General features: G+C 43.1%; 1 long non-coding RNA gene across 1 annotated transcript in view; it reads left to right on the forward strand.

Annotated features, from left to right (window-relative positions):
* The first annotated feature begins 3,425 nt into the window (after positions 1–3,425).
* Positions 3,426–24,784, forward strand: part of LOC311227375 — a 30,592-nt gene continuing 9,233 nt past the window's right edge. Inside the window, exon 1 of the long non-coding RNA XR_014619590.1 lies at positions 3,426–3,726. This is a non-coding gene — a long non-coding RNA (uncharacterized lncRNA). The remainder of the gene's footprint in view (positions 3,727–24,784) is intronic.

Consider the following 24,784-nt stretch of genomic DNA (forward strand, 5'->3'; position numbering starts at 1 on the left):
ACCGATATCCTTTGTGTCTAGTAGGCATGGGCCAATGTGTGATTTTGGTGATATGTGCTATTGCACAGATGTCGACCCTTAGTATGCACACGCACGCACAGTATAATATGTATGTAATACATTGTTTGTTAATAAATTCTGTTACTTGAAAAATGTTCACTGTGCTCCTAAATTTCTTTGTGTGCTCCTAATTTTTATTTGATTTAGGAGCACATTTGCTCCCTGGGGAAAAGGTTAGCGTAGAGCCCTGTATATAGTAATAATAATAACACATGGCGATCGACTAAAAAGCTATTTAAAATGTTTGGCTGGTAAAAAATCTGCCTGGCTGGTAGTTTTTTTAATCTACCAGCCACCTTGGCTGGTAAGCCAAAAAGTTAATTTTGTTCCCTGCATCCACCTCACTGATAGACTATCAAAACCAATTGCTTTTAGCTTGTCGATCAGAATGGTGTGATTGACAGTGTCGAAGGCCTTTTGTAGGTCCAGCATGACCATGCCGCAGTATTTGCCCGCGTCCACCTCTTGTTTGATGTGGTCATTTAAATAGAGAAGGCATGTGTCAGTGGAGTGGGATGTTCTGAAGCCAGATTGGAATTCATAGATTCGATTTTTTTCCGTGAGGTACATACTATTTTTTCCATGACTTTCGAGATGGAGGTAAGGATAGAAACAGGGCGGTAGTTGCCTGGGTCTAATTTGCTGCCCTTTTTGTGCAGGGGTGTTACTCTCGCAATTTTGAAGTCCTTGGGGACGTGTCCCTGTTTTAAGGAGAGGTTTATTATGTGTGTGATGACTGGGGTGATGGCGGCTGCTGAGTCTCTGAGGAATTTGGAGGGGAGGTTGTCATGGCCAGTGGCCTTGTTCGGTTGGAGGGCGCTCAGTTTTTTGAGTACCTCATCTGTTGTTAACATTTCCAGTTTGAAGTCGTCTTTGTGGACCCCTAGGTTTTTGTAGTATGCTACTATGTGTTCTACCCCATAATGCCCTGAGTGGGAGGGTAGTTTGTTTACCAGTGTTGTGGCTATGTTTGTGAACGTTTTTTTAAGTAATTGGCTACATCCAGCTTGTCTGTGATGAGCGTGTTGTCCGTCTTTATGTTTATGTTTGAGAATCTGGTTTTAAGTTTTTTACTGCAGCCTAGTTGATTATTGAGTAATTTCCAAAGTTCACGTGGTTTGTTTTTGTTTTCCTCAGTTTTGTCATTGATGAATTTTTTTGTTGCAGTTTTGATCATGGAGTTTACGTCATTTCTTTCCAGTTAGGGTTAGGGTTATGGTTAGGGTTATGGTTAGGGTTACAAATAAACAGCACAAACTGACTACTTCCGTGTTTGACCGGAAACAACACACAGTACAAGCCGGGCTCGCGTGATTTTTAAACGTAGCCTATGTTTGCGAAGACGCTCTCTGATTGGCTAGCCGCGTACAGCGAAGACACTCTCTGATTGGTTTAGCGCCGAAGGGTCTCTTCCGCCTAACCCTAACTCTAAGCATAATCCACTTCGAAAGAGGGCCAAAGCATAACCACTTTGAAGCAGAGAATATATATGTACAAGGGCAAGGCGGAAGAGACCCTTCTGCGCTAAACCAATCAGAGAGGGTCTTCGCTGTACGCGGCTAGCCAATCAGAGAGCGTCTTCGCAAACATAGGTTACGGAAGAAAATCACGCATCTCCTCTGCGGCGCTGATTACCAACTAAAAGACGTCATCGACAGGGGACACCGAAACATCACTGTTAAAACCAAGAGTAAACGTTTCTAATCTACAGCCGAGATGCTTCCAGCTGCAGCACATCAGACCGCAGCGCTTACAAGCCCCGCGCTTACAAGCCCCGCACATAGCAACCCCTCGCTTCCATTGGCTGATTTTGGTCACGTGATTTGGGTCCCACCCAATGGCTGAGGTCCCCCGCGCTTAGATACCCCTCGCTTCCATTGGCTGATTTGGGTCACGTGATTTGGGGACCCAATGGCTGAGGTCCGCCGGCCACTCGCTTCCATTGGCTGATTTGGGTCACGTGATTTGTGCAACCAAAACATTACGTGAAACTAAGTGAATTGATTGATTGATTGATTGAAAACTTTATTAACAGATTGCAGAATGGGTACAATACAGTACAGCTCAATACACACAATTGTTAAGGGGATGCAGACCAGAGAAAGACTTTCGTCTTGTTTACATCAGGGTCCCCCATTTTCAATTCATCAGGGAGAACACTAACAGATATAAAGTTTATAAACAAAATGGGCGCATCTTTCAACACCCCTGCGGCGGCGTGTCCTTTGTGTAAGTCTACATATTGCGACCCGATCACATTGAAGTGCGACCATCGGTTCTGCAAGCGCTGTATTGGAGACTTGTGGAGTGACTCCACGACCGGACCGTATTCTTATTGTCCCGAGTGGCAGTGCCACACAGAGTATAAGACGCTTCCCTTTGAGCCAATAGTAACACGGCCGTCCGCATCTGGATCCCTCGCCCTCGCCCCTCGCCCTCGCTGCACCGCAGGTAAGTCAGAGCTTCAATTGGTCATTCAAAACTAAATTAAAAGATAAACATGTTTACCACATGCCCCCCCAACCTCCTCCAATGTACAGTTTCCCCATCCAACCTACCCAACCTCCTCCAATGTACAGTTTCTTCCCCCTCAAATGTATACTCTCTTTTTTAGACCCTTTTTGTATCACAAACAGTACTGTATTTGTAGATCTGGTATGTCATAAACGTATAGATGTAGCAGTACTGTCTATCTGTATGTCATGTATGTCATATGATGAATTGAAAATGGGGGACCCTGATGTGAATGAATGAATGAATGAAAACTTTATTTAACAGATTGCAGAATGGGTACAATACAGTACGGCTCAATACATACAATTGTTAAGGGGATGCAGACCTGAGAAAGACGTTTGTCCTGTTTGATTGATTGATTGATTGATTGAAAAGTTTATTAACAGATTGCAGAATGGGTACAGTACAGTACAGCTCAATACAATCAATCAATCAGGGCCTGTGGTGGTCACGTGTACCCATTCGGCAATCTGTTAATAAAGTTTTCAATCAATCAATCAATCAATCAATCAATCAATCAATCAATCAATCAATCAATCAATCAATCAATCCCGCAGTGCAACGTGACCCAAATCATACGGCAATCTGTTAATAAAGTTTTCAATCAATCAATCAATCAATCAATCAATCAATCAATCCCGCAGTGCAACGTGACCCAAATCAGCCAATGGAAGCGAGGGGTATCTAAGCGCGGGGGAACCTCATCCATTGGGTGGGACCCAAATCACGTGACCAAAATCAGCCAATGGAAGCGAGGGGTTGCTATGTGCGGGGCTTGTAAGCGCTGCGGTCTGACGTGCTGCAGCTGCATACTATTGCTACAGCCAGGCTATATTTACAATGCTCAAGCTTTTAACTCGCTTCTCTGGTACAAAATCGTTATCAAAGGACAAGTTAAACAGAACACATTTGTGATCGGTCACCGTCAACTCCTTAGTGTAAACATTACTGACTTTTAACCCGATTGTGAACAAGATCAAGAAGTGTGTTGCCTTTGTTGTGAGTCGGACCAGAGACATGTTGGATACAATGAAACGAGTCACTTGCTAACGTCTCTGTGGCAGAAGTTCTGTACTGGACCAAGACTTCACATCTGGATCAAAACCTTCTTCTTGTGGAAACAGAGATCAGACTGTGGACACCACAACATCTGTAAGTATTATGTTCACATTGTTTTCCTCTTATTGCTCTTTCCTTGCAGCAGCGCCACTCGAGAGTAACCTTGAAGTTGAAGTTGTACAATCCCAATTTAATTGTAAAAAATGTCAAATGTTTTACATGTGTAGTACTTTACCATCTCCATGGTCAACTAACCGCTAGCATCTGCAGCGACGTGATTCTCTTCACAATAACATTACATTTCTTCAGATACCATGAAGCTACCTCTGATAGCTCTGTGGAGCTGTAAAGACATTCCCCAACTAATTTGATTGATTGATTGATTGAAAACTTTATTAACAGATTGCAGAATGGGTACAGTACAGCTCAATACATACAATTGTTAAGAGGATGCAGACCAGAGAAAGACTTTCGTCTTGTTTACATCAGGGTCCCCCATTTTCAATTCATCATAACATGACATAAACGACAGATAGACAGTACTGCTACATCTATACATTTATGACATACCAGATTTGCAAATACAGTGCTGTTTGTGATACAAAAAGAGTCCAGAAAAGAGACTATTGTAGTGATTGTTAATTGTACATAATTCACCCACGGAACTATTGTTAGGAACAAGAGTTCCGCCCGAACATTATAGGAGGTGGCACTTACTGCCACCACGAGTCAGTCATCTGCACGCAACGCAGCAGTAGCTGGTTGTTATTTGTGTACTGAATAAAAGCTGTTCGCTCTACCGAGCTACCGTCTCCGACTCCCATCTCTCGGCACTACACTGGTGACCCTGACGTTGGTCTCGCTGAAGTATCAGGGACCGGACCGAACATGGCAAACGATGCCGTTATTATTCGATTGCCGGAGTTTTGGGAGCATTCTGCGGCGGCGTGGTTCGCGCAAACTGAGGCGCAATTCGCCCTACGAGGGGTTGACGACGACGCCGCGAGGTATTACCACGTCGTCTCGAGCCTCGGGAGCACTACAGCGGCGAGGACGGTAGGCTTCATAACGGCTCCGCCTGCACGGAATAAATATGAGGCGTTTAGGACGCACCTACTCAAAATATTCGAGTTGTCACAGTCAGAGCGGGCCCGACGCTTGCTGGCCTTACGGGGCTTGGGGGACAGCAGGCCTTCGGAGCACATGGAGATGATGTTAAACCTGCTGGGTGCAGAACGGCCTGATTTCCTGTTTATCGAACTGTTTCTCAGGCACTTGCCGCCACACGTGCAGACGGCACTTGCCAATACAGCGGCTACGGATCCCCGGGCTTTAGCAGAGGAGGCTGACCGCTTCTACCTGGCCACTCGACACTTTGCCCCAGGGCTAATAGCCTCGACATGCGGTTACACGCCGCAGGGGGGAGGGGCGAGGAAGATCAGGAGCAGCGCGGCCGCAGGCCTGTGTTTTTGTTTTTACCACGCACGTTTCGGCGCCAGGGCGACAAGATGCCGTTCCCCTTGCACTTTCGGCATAACGCAGAAACGCAGACACCTGCGCCCAGTAGCAGCGGTGAGCGCAGGTATGTCGAACCGGCTGCTTTTCATTAGAGACACACTCTCGGGTTGCAAATTCCTCTGCGACACCGGAGCGCAGAGGAGCGTCCTGCCAGCTACAAAAGAGGACATCGCCGGCGATGATAGAGGTCCACGCCTGACGACCGCCAACGATACCCCTATCCGCACCAGCACCTACGGTACAAGGACCGTGGAACTGTGTTTTGGGGGCCAGCGGTTCACGTGGGACTGCATCACGGCCGACATTTCGTTCCCACTACTGGGGGCAGATTTCCTGGGTGCACACGGTCTCCTCGTGGACATTAGACATGGCCGCCTAATAAACGCACAGACACGGGCTTCGTTGGCATGTGTCCGCGATGAGGCGACATACGGCGGCCTTCTTACAGCCTTCACCGACCACGAACCCCTCACGTTTTCTGAGTCAAGACACGTCGCCGAGAAGCCCAACGTCGTCATCGGAGCTGTACAGCCGGACCTCGACTACGTCAACGGGGGCTCGGAACAGGCCTCCGACCACGACATCCAGGCCCTCGGGACTGCAGATTCCAGGCTACGCCTGGAGGACGTCGCGATTGGTCACGCGGGTCCGACGCTGCTGAGTGACCTGTCCACCGGACACCCTAGCCCACAGGCCCCTGAGGACTGGCGAAGGCTCGCCTTTGAGGTGGGGTACAACCACCACAAGGTTGAACCCGCCCACGTAGGCATTTCCCAGCCCTTAGAGCTGGCCCTCTCCCCCCGCCGAGGCCGTCCGCCGCTACCCCGGGACCCGCCAACGACGGAACCGCCGCTGGCCTCGTCGACGTCTGTGCCCCCGGGTGTCGGGGAGGACACGGGCGCTTGCGCCGCCCCTACCTCCCCGCCCCTGGCTTTCCGCACTCACCGTGGCCGGTTCATGCCCCCGGGCGCCGTGGAGGGCGCAATCGCTTGCACCGCGCCCCGGGTTGTCCGCTCACGCCGCGGCCGGGTCGTTGTCTCTCCCCGCCGTGGAGATTTTGACCATGGTTGAATTCTGGGGGGGCTTGTGTAGTGATTGTTAATTGTACATAATTCACCCACGGAACTATTGTTAGGAACAAGAGTTCCGCCCGAACATTATAGGAGGTGGCACTTACTGCCACCACGAGTCAGTCATCTGCACGCAACGCAGCAGTAGCTGGTTGTTATTTGTGTACTGAATAAAAGCTGTTCGCTCTACCGAGCTACCGTCTCCGACTCCCATCTCTCGGCACTACACTATATACATTTGACGTAGAAACTGTACATTGGAGGAGGTTGGGTAGGTGGGGTTTGGTGGTGGGGGGGGGGGGGGGGACTGTACATTGGAGGTGGTTGGGTGGGTGGGCAGGGGTTGGGTGGGTGGGGGACACTGTACAACTGTACAAGCAAAACTGTACATTGGAATATTGACGAGTGACAACCATACTTCGTCATTTACTGCATTACTGTACATTGGAGCGGTTGGGTTAGGACATTTACAGGGGCCAGTTTCGAATTCCAGTCTCCCGTAGGTGTTCTTTGAGAGTGGTTTTGAAAGTGGGTAGTGATTCACATTCCTTTACACAGCTTTGGGTAGGTCGTTCCACATTGATGTGGCATAATTGCTAAACGTGTTTAGTCCCTTGTTTGAGCCGAATCTGGGTTTAACATGATTTGTGGAGCTCCCTCTGGTGTTGTGATCGTGGAATTCACTGACCTTTGGGAAGTATTTTGACATGTACATGGGTACCTGAGTCGTGTAGTGTATCTTGTAGACCAGGCCCATTGCAAGTTGCTGTACTCTGTCGTCTACTCTAAGCCATCCTAGGTAGTCAAAGTGGGCAGGGGTGAGGTGGGTTTTAGGAGTAAGGTCAAGCAGTAGTCTGACCAGTTTGTTTTGTGATGTTTGTAATCTTGTTTTTATCGCCTTTGAGGTGCTTTGGTACCACGAGGTGCAAGCATAGTCCTTGCATAAGCGTTCCCAGTTGGTTATCATAACGTTCCTGTAACCTTGCAGAAACGTTCCCAGTTGGTTATCATAACATTCCTGTAACCTTGCAGAAACGTTCCCAGTTGGTTATCATAGCGTTCCTGTAACCTTGCAGAAACGTTCCCAGTTGGTTATCATGACGTTCCTGTAACCTTGCAGAAACGTTCCCAGTTGGTTATCATAGCGTTCCTGTAACCTTGCAGAAACCTTGCAGAAAGTGGGTTCCCAGTGGGTTATTATGTTCTTGTTGCTACTTGAGCAGAGTTCTAAAATGTGAAGTAGGCAGGTCTGTGTCAAACTACATTAATAAATACATGTTATGCATCACTTTACTGATCACTAAAGGGCACAAAACAGAGGCATCACTGATCCTGAAGAAACTGAAATGTTTCAATTTGCAGTAACAGAATAATTATAGGGTTATATTAACTATAACCTAACTATAACTAATTCAACACAGAACACAGGAATATCAAGTTTAGAACTCTTTCAAACCAAATTATTACTATAGCTATATAAATAAAGTTTATTATAGATATCAGGTCATCTTGCAAATATATTTGTGTTATCTACTTATCAACAAGGGTAGAATATTACAACAAGGGTAGAATATTACAAAGACCAATTTCAAATATTTTCAGACCTAAGTTGTTTTATATCTGTACAGCTCTTCAATACCATTTAGAATTGTGTGACAAGACAAGAGGGACAAGAGTTACTGACAGACTAATATTTGGAAATGGGACCAAATTGAACATTGAAACAAGCTTAATTTAATACAGGGATTCTCAACCCAGTCTTCATTCTTAGAACACAGGAACTTCTAAGATGTACAGATCGCCCCCACATGGCAGCCCTGTTACAGCCAGCCCCTGGCTGGACATAACATAAAAGAGACTGACAAAAGGTGTACAATACAATAATCGATTTATTAATCAATTAAAATGCTGATCACAGACGCTCTGTCATGCCCTTTGCGGAGAAAGTCACCCAGAAGGCCCTTAAAAGCACATGAATGAACTCATCTGCAAATAGAAGAGAGAGAGAGAGAGAGAGAGAGAAAAAGAGCAATCAGATTAGTTTGATTTAGCACAACATTCTCAGTATTTAATGTTGTTCCATCCAGGATTTCCACTAAATCACAATCCGTCAACATGACAGATGGAGCTGGGGGGAAAAAGCCATCATTATATTGTGTTCGTGTTTACCGATGTTACATCGTTTGCATTGTGTACTTTGGGATATATGTCCCTATTATTGCACTATTATTTTCAACAAATATAGGCCTATTCATAATGAAAATTTGAATTTGAATTATGACATGAATGAGTACTCACTGTTCACTTACAGCCACAAATATGCAATACAAGCTGAAAGTTCAACTTCGAGAATATGAAACAACCATCACCCCAAAAAAATGCTGTGTAGGCAATTCAGTTTGAATGAATGAAGAGTTTATTTTTGGTCTTTGTTTACAGACAAATCAAAAACACACTTGTGTGGACTTACAAAAAAAAATAAAAAATCACAAATGTACATATTCAAAGTAAGCTCACACACAAAATCCAAACTCAATGACTGAAAAAAGGAATAGGCTGAAGCACATGCTTATTTTTGCCTATCCAGTTCATTAAACAATCAATTCATTCAATCATTTGAAACTTAAATAATAATAATAATAATAATAATAATAATAATAATAATAATAATAATACATTCAATTTATAGTGCACTCTACATTTGGAAACCAAATCTCAGAGTGCTACAGCTATAGACAAAAAAAATGAAAACAAGGCATAAAACATAGAAAAAAGGGATAAAACACACAAGGCATGTATAAATGTTAAAACTAAGAGAAGGCTTTTGTGAAGAGGTATGTTTTAAGTCCTCTTTTAAAGGAAGCAGTGGTCTGTGGTGCTCTGAGGTAGTCAGGGAGGGCATTCCACAGGCGAGGAGGAGCAGCCGAGCAGAAGGCCTGGTCGCCCATGCTTGGTCCTGGGGGGAAGGAGGCGGTTTGTGTTGGCGGAGCGAAGGTTACGGGTGGAGGGTTCTGGGGTGAGAACCACCTGCAATGTTATCTTGAAGTGGAGAGTTTCGACAGGCGCGCCCGCAGGATTTCTTCCCGAGGTACGCATGAAAAAAATATTAAGACTGGTACAGGACTCTAAGCTACAGTGCGAGCATAGGTGGTGGAGTCAATAGGCTAGGGCCCAACCTTTTTTGAACCAAGATTTACTTTTTAATTTGCCACCTAGCCGAGAGCTACCAGCGCAAATTTGACCTACTCTCGGCTAGTATTAGTAGTAATAGTATTAGTAATACCCATTCAATATGCACATGACAGAAAATATTATATGGCATATAATCTTTTCTGTCATGTGCATATTGAATGGGTATATAATATAATATGATATTTTATATATCATTGTAACGGTGTAGTGTAGGAATGACAAGACTGTAACTTCTCACGTTGGGCATACAGGCAGCATGACCCATTTATTTCACACTCTGCACACTGACAACACACACACTCAATTCAATGGGCATGAGAAAACATATGTTTACATTGCCAAAGCAAAAGTGGAACAATACAATCAAAACAAAAATGATATATGACATGTACAATTAAAAGGGAATAGGAATGACGTGTAAATAGAGCAACTGACAACACACAGTCAATTAAATTCAAAGAAAACATGTTTACATTGCCAAAGCAAAAGTGGAATACAATCAAAAAAACAATTCCACAAAAAGGTCTGTCAACAGTCACTGATAGTTCTCCTTTATCTTTTTTTCGTAGAATTAAATGTCAGTCATATATGTCATCCTCACTGTCTTGCTCTGAATTGTCAGCTGTGTTTACAATGCAGTGCACTTTTCGATCAGTGGGTTTTCTTTAGCTTTGTTGACACACTTTTGCAAAGTGATTCTGTGATCCACATGATTTGCACTGTTTCCCAAATGCTGGGCAATGTTCTCTGCCCCTTGGATGAGAGTTGCCACAGTATTTGCATGTATAATCTGTGTCTCCAGTTCTCGCTATCTCCATCGCTCTCACTCCCATATCAGCCTGTTCCGCTGCTCGGCACATTTCAATAGCGGTGATTAACGTGAGCCCTTTCTCTCTCAACAGTCTGCGTCTTATGCTCTCGTTTGCAACACCTAGTACAATTTTGTCACGAATCATTTCATCTCTTAGCTGCCCGTACTCACAGGTTGCTGCCTTTTCTCTCAGTCTGGTCACAAAACTGTCTATGGATTCGCCTTCCTCTTGTTTGCTGCTCCCGAACACGTACCTTTCATATATGACGTTCTTCGCCGGTTTGAAGTACTTTTCCAACATATCCAGTATGACCTGTTCGGTGAGATTCAGGTTGTGACGGTAAATGTGCCTGCATTCACATGCGTGCCATTAGCGTTAGCCACTAGGCCTCTTTTCTTTTGGAAAGAATGATAAAAAAATATATATATATATTATAATTTTTATTTTTTATTTTTATTTTTTACTATTCGACTAAGAGGTTGGTTAGTCGACTACGGCTCATTTCGACCGATTAGTCGACTAATCGATTAATAGGGGTCAGCCCTAGTATCCAGTATGACCTGTTCGGTAAGATTCAGGTTGTGACGGTAAATGTGCCCATCACACTCCTCAGAGTTGCAGCCTGAATGTTCATGTCCTTCTTGGTTATACCCGAAGCGAGTGCATAGTCCTCGTATTCGGCACGGAATATGTCCCAGCTGACGCTCCAGTCGCCTGTGAAGCTCATCGGGGAGGGGGGTGGAATATTAGCCACCATGCTAGGGCTGTCTTAAATACTTCGAAGCTTCGAAGCTTCGTTCGATGGCACAAGCTTCGAACATTAAATTTTTTTTTTTACTTCGGTCTGTGTGTGTGTGTGCATGGGGCCATTGGGTGGGACCGGGGGACAAATACACTGGAGGAAAGTAACCCAGCTCAGCACTGCCCAAATTATATCATCACTATTGCCTGTTTGACACATATACACCACCTACACGCCTATTCTCAGTCCTTGCCCCACAATGGTGGAATGAACTACCCACCCCAGTTAGGACAGCCGAATCCCGTCCAATCTTTCGGCGTCGACGAAAGACTCACTTCTTCAACCATTATCTGAAATAAAATTAAAAAAATTAAATAAAAAAAATCTAACCCTAACTAACCTTACTGTCATGCACTTGTCCTAATAAACTAACCTACACTGTAACACGCAACACTTCACTTTGATGAATATTGTTACTCAGCTGATAGAGTTGTATTCTTCCTGTACAGAACTTGTAAGTCGCTTTGGATAAAAGCGTCAGCTAAATGACTAAATGTAAATGTGAATGTAAATGCCTTGTAGAATTCCACACATAAGAAAGAAAGATACTGGGATGAATAAACAAAATAGGAAATAAAATGTAGAAATGCATGCAATACATAAATAAATATGAATATCCATATATGAAATAGAACATTTAGATAAGGTGCTACTGAGATGTTTTGGTGAGTTCTTTGTTTTTTTGTGGAAGTAGCCCTTCTTAAAAATGCATGAACATTCACTGATAATTGGTCTGTAGTGGAGTCTACAAGGTCTACATTGCCGGACCTTGTAGACTGACATAATTCTGTGCATTGTTTAGTCTACAGAGGCCATATTTCAAATAATCAAAATCTTACTTCATTCATCTTAAACATTCTTGATTTGGGGGATTGGTAGTTCCCATGAAATCTGAAGTTGTTCAAATGACAACAGCGATCCACCTTGAATTAAATCACACAGCCGTGTTGCGTCACAGTCACGAAAGGGGCTACTTAATTCATTAATCCAATTCACTTTATTTATAGAGCACATTTAAAAACAACAAAGTTTACCAAAGTGCTGTACAAGTCCCACAACATAAGATAAAAAAAAACAAAAAAAATATAAAAAAAATTAATTAATTCTTTTTATTCGAAGCTTCGAATTAAAATCGAAGCTCGGCCCCGAAGCTTCGATTGCCAAAAAAAAAATCGAAGGTCAGCCCAATGCTAGCTGACAATAGCCCAACATTACTTGTCTCGGTCTCCGTAATGTTGTTTTCAGAACCGGAGTCCGACTGTGACATAGTCAGCTAATATAGAATAGAATAGAAATACTTTTATTATCCTGTGGGAAATGTGACACTGCAAATCGCTCAACATTTAAACATTTAGACAGGACGGTCACAAATTAAATAATAACACAAATCAAATCAAGTTGCCTGGGATAAGAGTAGAGTAAAATAGAATAAAAATTAAATAAATATACAGAAATAAATACAGTAAAAAATATACTGAGCATGGGGGAAGGGGGGGGGGGTACAGGTAGTAAAAAACAACACAGCAGTGTAAACAATTTGGTCAATATAATTTAACTATCTAAATGAACTAAATGAAATATATATTCACAGTATTCACAGTGTCACATAAGGTGCAGTATGCTTCAGGTAGTGTATTGTATACATGGACGTAAGTTCAACTACTTCTGACACCATGTTTGTGTGGATGTTTCTACGGCATGAATAACGACAGACACAAGTATCAAGTTCAGCGTTGTAATCAAAGTGCTTCACATTCCTCTACATCTGGGGTATTCATGAAAACAACAAGCAAGCGATTGCCGATCGCCTCGATCTAACTAGTTATAATTCACTCTACTCAAAATCAAATTTAAATCGACGTGACTGGGGAAATGTTGCCAGTCAGTCAGCCAAAACAAATTCCAGGACGACTCCAAGGTCGAACTTTGAGCTGCTGGAGTCGAAGGCTCTCTTGGAGATAAGAGTGGCATGCGGCCCCCCCACCCCCAGCCCCCTCCCCCCACCCCCCCTCCTACGTGTATGGCCCAGCGCCTGTATGGCAGCTAACTTGTATGCGTGCTGGAGGGGGGAGCCAAGGCTGTCTCGTCAACCCCCACCCCCCACCCCCCCCCCCCCCCCCCCCCCCCCCGGGTGCTCCGCGCCAAACATGGCAGCGGTAATACGCATACGTCTGTCTCAAAGAGTCCTGCATGTATAACAAATGCGCATGTTGGTGAATTTATGACTGTGTGCCATTATTACTATCAATGTAATAATTGTGGAATATTACTATAATGAGCTGTATGTGTATGAACCAAGCATCCTTTGTGAAGCACTTTGGTTGACAAGTGTCATGTTTAAATGTGCTATATAAATAAATTTGATTGATTGATTAACTAGACCCCGTAACAATGATTTTCCAAAATAATCTCGCGGTCTACTTGAAACCAGCCTGCGATCTACCGGTCGATCGCGGTCGACTGGTTGGGCACCACTGGGCTAGGGGAATAAGCTTCTCCAAATGAGATGCAACAAATTGTAAAGTTGCATCTCAATCAGCGGTCGGCATTCAGAATCAGCTTCATCTGACCATTAGGGAGGGGCAGGATGAAAAATACAGTGAAGAAAAACAACCAAAAATCCTCTCTTTAGTCATTGTCCATTCTGATTGAGAATCATTATAACAGCTCTTTTTAATTTGTATTTTTTTTTAGATTACCTGTTTATGTATGTCTCCGCGTCCGTTGGTGTATTGAACTCCTTCTGAACGCCATTGTAGGACACTTTGAGACAGGCTGGGAACACCGGACCAAACCGTAGGCCCGGCAGCTGAACTTCATAAAAGTCAGTAAAAGCTTACCAAAAGCTCAAACAGTGATCTCCAAGCCCACATGGTTTAACTCAAACAACAAAGAAACAGACTAAGAAACGATGTATACACCATGATCAAATCTGCAACAAAATATTTCATCAATGACAAAAATGAGGAAAACAAACCCTGTGAACTTTGGAAATTACTCTACAAACAACCAACTAGGCTGCAGTAAACAACTAAAAACCAGATTTACAAACGTAAACATAAAGACAGAAAACACTCATCACAGATGAGCTGGATGTGGCCAATTACTTAAAGTTTTCTTTACAAACATAGCCACAACACTGGTTAATAAACTACCCTCCCACTTGGGGTAGAACACATCATAGCCTTCTACAAAAACCCAGGGGTCCGCAAAGATGATTTCAAACTGGAAATGGTAACAACAGATGAGGTACTCAAAAAACTGAGTGCCCTCAAACCTAACAAGGCCACTGGCCATGACAATATCCCCTCCAAATTCCTCATAGACTCAGCAGCCGCCATCACCCCAGTCATCACACACATAATAAACCTCTCCATAAAACAGGGAAACGTCACCAAAGACTTCAAAATTGCGAGAGTGACCCCCTGCACAAAAAAGGCAGCAAACTACCGCCCTGTTTCTATTCTTACCTCCATCTCGAAAGTCATGGAAATTCTTTTCTACCAACAGGTCAAAAAGTACCTCGCGGGGGGGGGGGGGGGGGGAACGATCAAGACAGGGGAGGGGGGAATTGGCACGACAAAAAATTGGGATGGGAGAAAAACAGAAAAAAAAAGTGAAAAAAAAAATACTATAGAGAATTGTCAGTGCTGTAAAGTTTAAACCTTTTTAAATCTTAGACAAACGAAACACTTTGCTTTCATGAAATATTGTAAGCCGTCATTTGAGGCGTTATAAAAGCAGCACAATGAACACAAATCTGTCAGTGCAGAGTCCGACCTCATCTTAAATAACAAACGGCATTGCTTGTTGTAGTTAACAAAGAGAGGCAGAGTTGATTTTGCAGGTAAAAAAATAAATATATAGAATATATATATATTTTTTTTATATATTTGAAAAAAAAATCCCATTCGAATCCCATGCCCATCGAACAAAGTTTCGAAGCTTCGAAGTATTTAAGACAGCCCTAGTGACAATATTGTCACAAGGAACCTGGGTTCCATCCTAGAGGCAAATCTTTCCTGTGACAAAATGGCAACCAATGTAATAAAAAAAGTCAACCAACGAACAAGATTCTTGTACCGGATCTCCTCTCTGGTAAACAAGAATACCCTGAAGACTCTAACAGGAGCACTCATTCAAGGGTACTACGACTATGCTTGCACCTCATGGTACCAGACTACTGCTTGACCTTACTTCTAAAACCCACCTCACCCCTGCCCATTTTGACAACCTAGGATGGCTTAAAGTAGACGACAGAGTACAGCAACTTGCAATGGGCCTGGTCTACAAGATACACTACACCACTAAGGTACCCATGTACATGTCGAAATACTTCCCAAAGGTCAGTGAATACCACAACAACAACACCAGAGGGAGTTCCACAAATCATGTGCAACCCAGATTCCGTTCAAACAAGGGACTAAACACGTTTTGCAATTATACCACAACAATGTGGAACGCCCTACCCACAGCCGTAAAATAATGTGAATCCCTACCCACCTTCAAAACCGCTCTAAAAGAGCACCTACGGGAGGCAGCAATTCGAAACAGGCCCCGGTAAATGTCCAAACCCCCCCACAATGTACAGTTCCCCCCCCCTCAAATGTATATTCTCTTTTAGAAACTCTGTCTGTAAATAAACAGTACTGTATATTTGTATATCTTGTACGTCATAGGTCTGGGCGATATGGCCAAAAATGTTACCACGATATATCACCATAATATTTTTCATATCATCGATGTCGATAATTATCGATATTTTTATTAGTATTAAAAAATATATATTTGTTTTTTTATTATTATTATTTAAACAACAAATTAATGTTTCTTTTGCAGCAATTCTTTGTTGTTGCCGCCATCCTTAGTGTTACAGCCCCTCACACTCCAGTTCTCAGGCTGCAGTTGGTTTGAAAGCGAAAGTACCAAAAAAAAGTGGCAGTTCTGAAGTTGAACAGTTCTGGCTCTGCTAGTTTCTTCTTTTGGAGCTTTTTTGGTGGACAAACCACCAAACCACATGCACACATAGCCTACTGTATACAGACTGTTTCAAACTGTATTTTAAATTAGAAAGCAAACAAAATAAATTGACAAGAGAAAAATAAATCTCAATTTGCCCTGTTGCAGGTCACAATACAAAAAACTAAATTATAATAATTAATTATCGATATTATTTTTATAATCGATTATTAAAATATATCGCGATAATTATCGTTTTATCGCCCAGCCCTAGTACGTCATAAATGTCTGGATGTACTGTATATCTGTATGTCGTGTATGTCATAAATGTTATGATGAATTGAAAATGGGGGACCCTGATGTAAACAAGACGAAAGTTTTTCTCTGGTCTGCATCCCCTTAACACATTCCTGGCCAACCACGTATATATACGTTATTGGGCGCCATCCTTAACACTTTCGCGGCCACTTGGATCCGTCTAAAATCACTCTAGACGGCCAGCATTTCATAATAGACTTGCATAGTCCGTGGGGCTGTTTGTAGAGCTAAATCTATACTTTATAGTATTGCTATCTGTCCATTCTCATTGTCAATTGACACCATAAACTGTCCCTTCAAAATGGCTTAAAGAAATAATTTTTTCATCAATACGTTCTCATTTTATAGCGTCTTGAATATAAGCGTTATAAGGGATTTCGGCTAGTATATTTCCTCGAAGGCAAGATACAGGCCGCTAAGCTACTAACATTAAATCCAATGGCATTTCGGATATACAGAAGCTACAGTTAAAACTCAAACTGCATATGATCGGTATGATGGTCCACCATGAATGCATGAAAGGGGGGGGGGGGGGGGGTCGTTTCTGATTATTGATTACCAATAGCCAAGTTAGCCTCAGTAGCCACATTCGCTGACCGGGTGGTTGGCTATGATAACAAGCCCTGATCAGCATGTAATTTACTTGAAAAAGATCTAACCGTGGGCCGGTTGGATCCCCGAAAGGATTTCCCAGTTATCGATCGCCATCTGGTAGATCAATATGTCCATTGGCTGATGATATATTCCTTTACTGCACACTGAAATCTGCGTCCCAAAACGTATTCCAAACTACAGGCTATAGGCATCGCTTCATCTTAGCAGAAAACTACAGTGGAGATCCAATAAAAACAAGACAACTTCTGCCACAGGGAACACTGCATTATCGAGATAGCGCCCCTAAGAGGATCTGGCCGGTAATGCACGAATTCAAAGAGTAGGGTACTTCTGCAGTGCTGCTCGGTGACATCGAGTAGGTTATTACAATGGAATAAAAGCCAAAACAACCTTGCCACGGACATGTCCGCGGTTGGTCCTCAACCGTTGGGTTCAAAACACGGACATCTCCGTGGTCGGGCGTCATTGTGTTAAACGGTCAACCACGTATATATACGTGTTACCACTCTGTTTTGCTTTTATTCCATTTTAATATCCTACTCACAGAGCTGTATGTTGGCTGGAAACGGCATATCGGGACTCCGAAAGTGCAGTACCGGCCAGATCCTGGTATTGGCGCTGTCTCGATAATGCAGTTTCCCTTGTTGCAGATGGGGTGTCACCTTTTTTTCACTCCGGGTTAGCTTTTCTGTTAGCCTGAAGCGAGGGCTTCAACCAATCGCCTGGAATACTTATTGCGACGCCGAATTCAGTATGCAGTAGAGGAATATAGCATCAGCCAATGGACATATCGATCTACCAGATGCCGATCAAATAACTGGGAAATTGTTTTTGGAATCCAACCGGCCACAGGTAAGAGCGATTTGACGTCAATTTCAGCTTGATCGGGCCTTGTTCTCATAGCCATCCACCCGGTCAGTGTATGATGTTGCAATAATGAATGCCGTTATTGGTATTCCCCCCCCCCCCTTTCATGCATTCATGGTGGACCATGATACCGATCATATGCATTTAGATTTTTAACTCTAGCTTGTGTAGGGCCGAAACGCCAATCGATTTAACGTTATTAGCTTAGCGCCCTATAACTAGCTTTGCAGGAATTACCCCAGACCATTACGCTATATAGTTCATATTCACGACGCTATAAAACGGGAACGTATTGATGAAACAATTTTTTCTTTATGGCATATTGAAGGGAAGGTTTATACTGTCGATTGACAATGACAATGGACACATAGCAATAATATAAAATATAGATTTAGCTCTACAAACAACCTCACGCACAGTGAAACATTGTAATGAAAAACTGGCCTCATAGAGTGGGATTAGACGGGTCCCAATGGCCCTGAATGTGTTAACAGATTGGCTGCCAGACCCGAGATTTCTCAGGTTTTGGTCGTTTTTCTTTTATTCGATTTTTTCATTCATTACAGGTCCACGAACCTCGATGTTACCATAGAAAATCATTCTGAAATCCCAAAAGGGCAATACCGGCCGCATCCTGCTAGGTGGCAGTATCGCCCACCCTTTGAAACTTTATTTCACACCGTGTGTTACATCTAAACTAAGGCTGTCAAAGTTAATGCGTCATTAACGCGTTATCGCCCGATTCTATTAACGCCACTATTTTTTTCAACTCGCGATTAACTAAACCTTTTTTTTTATTTTTTTTTTTTTTTTTTTTACTTTATTTTTTTTTACTAGACTTCACTCAGGTGTATTATTGATGCTCTCATTCTATGCTCTATGTTTGTTTCTGTGGTGTGTGTGTGTGTGTGTGTGTGTGTGTGATATAGAGAGAGAGAGGGGGGTGAGAGAGATGAGGAAGGGGCAAGAGAGAAAGAGAGTTGGGAGAGTGTGTGTGTGTGTGAGAGAGAGGGGGGTGTGTGATTAATCAGCCCTTGTGTGGGTGAATGTAACAAGTTCCTAACGTTTTCTTTCCCCTATTATTTCATGCACACTTTATTCATTGTTTTAAATTATTATTTTCTTTTAAGTTATTTTGTGCATCACTCTGTTTTGAATTTGATGCAAATTTGCAATGCATGAGGGTCATCCTTTTGTGTTAAATGGCTGCATAAAGCAAGCATTTGTTGACTCATGTTGATAAGAGTATTAAAACTTTGAACTTGAAAAAGATCCGTTTAAGGTAAAAAAATTCAATTAAAAAATAATGCGATTTAATCACGAGTTAACTATGGACAATCATGCGATTAATCGAGTTAAATATTTTAATCGATTGACAGCACTAATCTAAACCCCTCCGGGCGCAGAATTTAGACGAAGCCAAGTAAATCGCTTCATCCAACCATTTCGAAACGCATCTAGCACACTCAATCCATAAATTGTGCCAAATTATGTCTGGGACCAGATGGGCATCAATACTCGAAATCGCGATCAGACAATTGGAATATTCTTTTTGGAATAACCCAGATCAAAGGTAAGGACTATCTGACGTCAATTCCACCTTGATCCTACAATGATTTCATATCGATCCAGCTGATCAGCGTGTGTGGTGTTAAAAAAGAATGCCGTTACTGGCGATCAAAGCATCAAAAAACAACCCCCCCCCCTTTCATGCATTCATGATGAAACATAATACCTATTATATACCTTTGAATTGGAAATAGTAGCGTGTACAGGCGAGCAACGCCAACGCTATTAGCAGAATTCACGTATTGCTCCATAACACAGTTACAAGGAATTAGCCAGGATCACTCTGAAACTATACAATATTCACCACGGTATAACACGGGAACATATACATGAAAACATTTATTCTTTTCACATGTTGAACGATGGATAGTTGATGTCAAATGAGCCATAGTATTGTCTCCATAGCTATAATATAGAATATAAATATAGCCCTGCAAACACCGCAACGCACAGTGAAAATCCCTATACTTTACAGCGCTGGCCAACTAAGTACAAAGATGGGAAAACAGCATGGCAGTCAATGTGTTAACAATTATGTGTAGCATGATCAGTACTGTATTGTACCCATTCTGCAATCTGTTGCCATTTTCAATCAATCAATCAGCTTCATGTCATACAATTTGCGTTTTACGCCATTGAAAGCCGCTCTGGCTCGTGCCGTCTTTGCCGTATAATCCGGGAATATTGAGATGGTCATATCTTGAATCTTGATCCATTGCAGTGTCTTAGCTTGTTTCAGGATGTCAACACAATCCTTGTGGTGGTGTAAGCGGACAATTATGGGCCGGGAAGGCTAATTTTGTCCTGATTTAGGCTTCAATGTGCGGTGCCAGCGGTCCAAAATGGGTTCCTTTTGTAGCTTGAAAACGTCCCTCAGCAGTGCTGCAACTGCCTCAGTGGAGGATATTGTATATCTACGTACGCCTCGACCGCGCTTCTAGGTCCTATTGACACATCTGTTGTCTAGTCTTGTCAGCTCGGCAAACGTGTTCAACTTTAGCTTGGAGAGCTACAACATCATCGGTGCACGTGGACAGCGTGTCCTCCACCTCACCCACAGCTTGTTTCAGAGTGTACATTTCAGACTGGATGCTAGTGATGCTACTTGTTAGCTCTGCTTTCACTGTTTGTAGCTCTAGCTTGTCCGTGTAGAAATATTTCCAAAAGAATAAAAAGTGCTTATTTTAGCGTTTAGGGGTTGCTCTGCCGGAGCAGTGACAGCTGCCTCCTACTCCATTGCTCGCTAAACCGGAACCTTTCTTGGTTTTCTAACTCCTTGTCAAGCTGCTGGAGTTCCTCAAGAGTTGTACATGGCCCGTGTTCTAGAATGTTCTCTTCTGCCACTGCCCCATCTGCCAGCATTCACAGAGGAAAATAAAGGTCACTTTAAGGAAAGAACTGATGTGGTTCTTGTATAGTTTAGATATAGCAAGTATAGCATAAGGATATAGAGTAAAAACTGTATATTGTATAGTAGTGTACATAGGACCCAGTGCCTTAAATCCGTAGCTAACATTGTATTGCACATTGTATCTCAGGACTTAAGCATGTCTATTCTCATGCCTATTTTATGTCTATTTTATTACATGTTTATTATGTCTGTTCTGAAGGGCCAGATTAACATTGAGAATCTACGTTTTATTGTTTTATATAACTTGTATATTATTTATATATATAAGCTATATCCCTTTAAGCCTCCGTTTGAATCATAGCATTATTCGCTTTCCTCATTGGATAATGCCCTTGACGTCGGCGGCGCCTAGAATCGCGCCCCTGAGACAAGTTCAAAGACGAGTCTGGACAAGTTGGGACATGCCTGGGGCCAGCGCATTGATTCCAGACAAGAGCTTCGGCTGCGCACTAGAAAGCCCTCTAAGTATATATATTGTGGAAGGCGCAAACAGTAGCAGTTCGGTGAAGTAAGCAGTTCGTCTAGCAACCTAATGCAGTAACGTGAAGTTTGTCCGGAGTAATGCAACAGCAGTAGTTGAACCTAGCGTATAGCAGAGTCAAGTTCGACCTAACTTAATGTGAAGTAAAGAGTCGTCATTTAGTGTGAATCGTATTACAGCAGTTCGTTCGGTGTGCAGCATTAACAAGCAGTTCGTTCGTTTAGTAACTAGCGTGAACCTTAGCAAGTGTGTGTGGACTTAAAGTAATTAGTGCCAGCACACGAGGTGGGCCTAGTAGCAGAACTATTGGACATGTGCGCATTGGAACCTACCGCGGCGATATTGTAGAACCATTATTGGTTGGATTATAGTGATTGTGGAAACATAGTACCGTGGAGAAGAGCATCGTTAATACCCTCGTCGTTTGGATTTAACTACCCTGAAGATTCTACATCGGGCTAGCTTCGGGGACGAAGCTGGCTGGCTATCATCATTGCTATCGGGCATTGGATTACAGCTATTACCTTGCTACTGAGCACTTGGATTATAAAGACCGGATCCGTATGAGAACCCCTTTTCTTCAAGTGAACAGCCTGAGTATCTGTACATTCTTCATTCCTCTGGAGCTTACAACTCTGGGAGGATATCACCAGTCTCCAGCTGTACCCTCGTTTGCCCCCCTATATTGCCATCCCACGCCAGGCGGCGTCTGGTCTAGTATACCTAGCCTAGGAATTATTCATTCCCACTGACTTTGCTACTCTCTGACGTTCTAATATCATTCGCCATAAAAGAGCGACCCAGTAATTACCAGTTGTATCTTCTGCATAATAATAAATACTGTAAATGATATCTCCTTGTCACCGTGCCGTCTATTCTGAGTGTCTGCCATAATTAACTGTACTGTCTGGCAAGTAATAATAATATGTAGTAGTGGTTTAATCTATCACAATCTTTAATACAGTCAGGGTTTTGTAACCCCTCGGTTACAATGTCTATTTTATTATTTTGTATTATTGCACAATCAAAGCGGGCATGGCCACCTGCATTTCGCTGTATGCCCTGGTATGTATGTGACAAATAAACCTCTTGAATCTTGAATCCTTTATATAGACATTATATCTTGCTGGTTTTCAATTATTTCTTGCAATTTTTGCAAGACCTTTGTGCGATAGTCTGTGGGGTTAAATGTGAGCGTAGGTGTTTCTGTTAAAATCCAAATAACCACTGGTAACACAAGGCGGCTAGGTGGTGTAGTGGTCTAAGGCACTCGCCACCAGTGTGGAGACGCTAGGATTCGCGTGTTCGAATCCAGCTCTCCACATTGTTTTTCAGTTTGGCTGGTCGTCCGCAGTAATACACATTGGCCGTATTACGGGGAGGGAAAAACTGAAGGGTGGGGATCGAACGTTGTGAACAAGCGACTCCTACAAGTCGGTTGGTGCGCCTGCGCAGTAGAATCAGGAAGTGTCGGGGGCAGCGTGAGCCTCCCACGCGTTACTCCTCGACACTGAGAGGTCGAGCTGCGCAGGTGAAAAGATGCGACTGCTGTTACCTCAAGTACCGGAGGGGACTTGTGCTATGTATGACTTAGTCCACATTGCAGCCGGCTTGTGGGAGGCAAGAAACAGCGTTCGTGACAGGGGAGGGTTGAATTGGATGATACGAAATTGGGATGGGAGAAAAATATAGAAAAATGGGAGAAAAAGTGGATCAAAAAAAAAAAATAACCACTGGTAACACTTTACTTGAATACACAATACCTACATAACTCTGTCATAACACTGACGTTAAGCTTATACTATGTCAAGTGTTATGTTATGCACAACGCTTCACCATTTTCTCAATAGACCACCACAACACTTCCGGCATTCTGAAATCATGGCAGAGAGAGCAGGGGGAGAAAATGAATGAATGTGGATGAGAGCGTTGACATTGAGTGGTTGTAGCTACGGCTGTGGGGGTGCGGGAGACATGATCCAATAGGCTTTTATACGCCTGAGTCTCCTGAACACGGAGAGCTATAGTCACTTTTCTGCACCTACTTCCGAACTACGCATTCGCAGATTGCCCACGGAGTCTAGGTTCATCAACCCGCGCATGCGGAGTTCGGGAGTAGGTGCGAAAAAGTGACTATAGCTCGGCCGAGAAAGTGCAGATCGACTTGGGACTGGTTATATTTGGAAAAAATATAACTTAAAAACAACCATGGGATAACGTTCTGCACAAGTGGTCATGGAACCATGGGAGAACATTATTTTTTAAAGTTCCCGCAACGTTTCTGGAACGTTCTGAATTTTAAAAACTAAAACAGAACGTTACGAAATGGTTCCTCAAAAAATGACCAAATGGGAACTTTAGGATAACGTTAGTGTAACGTTCTGTGTTGTGAAGGATCAGATTAAACCGAATATATATATTTATATATGGATATATATTTAATAGTATTTGTATATCGTTTGATATCCCTTGTATATTCTTTGTACATATACACTGAATATCCCTTTAGTCTACTACAGCCCATAATAGTTCATTCTCTCATTGGACAAGAACCTGGCGCCAGCAGACAAGCCCCTTGAGTCAAGTTCAATAGTGCCGACGAACATGTCCCAACTAGCCCCGGTTCCGCGTAGGAATACGGCTACCGAAATACGAATGGTACTATTTGTTCACCGTGCATATAAATATGGCGCAAGTAAAGTAGAACCTTCTTTTAGTCCATTAGTCCTTTACCCTCCAACCTAGTAACAGACGTGAAGCCTCACCCACGACCCACGTGTGGTGCAGTATGGCCTATTTGGCCCCAGAATAGGCATTGAGACCTCGTGTAAATTCATAGCTGAATTGTCATAGTTTGGCACTGTACCGTCGAGTGGGACGTATTTCTATTAAGTTAATAATAGTCTATTATGTATGGTGCATCGTTCGGTTAGAGTTCTAAAGTGAGCAGCACCCCCATCGTTTCCTCGCGTTATCTAGAGTCTTAACCAGGCTGGGCAGACCACGCGTGGTGCTTTCATCCGAGGAGTTCTGGGCGAGGACGAGTGGACCTGCACATTGGATTACCTACCCGGACGACTGCTGAGCCTATACGGCATGGAATATCTATTTGCTTTGGGTGCTTTGATTTGTGGAGCGGATAACAGCCAACGCCGGTGAGTGTTGGAATTACCCCCGAGAGGAGCCCAGGTGAGACGGCGCTCAACCCAGACCGAGGCCGCCTCGCTTCTCCTTCGTTGTGGACCTACAGCCTACAGCTACCGTCTACAAGAGGGCCCAAGTGTATTCATCTGTGGATCAAGATCCTGCGGGCACTGTGTTCTGTACCTGAATTCTCCCCAGGAATCGTTGGCCAGATGGGATGCAGCCAGGGTTAGAAATTAACATTTTTTTTCAAGGGCTTTTTTTGCCCCCCTTAATTGATTTTCGGGGGCTTTTTTTTGTATTTCGGGGGCACTGAATTTTTATGATGAAAATTAACATAAGGATTATAAAACATTGTTGACACTTTTTTTTACAGTCTTCGTCCCTATGTTT

The sequence above is a fragment of the Notolepis coatsorum genome (assembly GCF_963971535.1).
Source record: "Notolepis coatsorum genome assembly, chromosome: 4".
NCBI classification, from domain to species: domain Eukaryota; kingdom Metazoa; phylum Chordata; class Actinopteri; order Aulopiformes; family Paralepididae; genus Notolepis; species Notolepis coatsorum.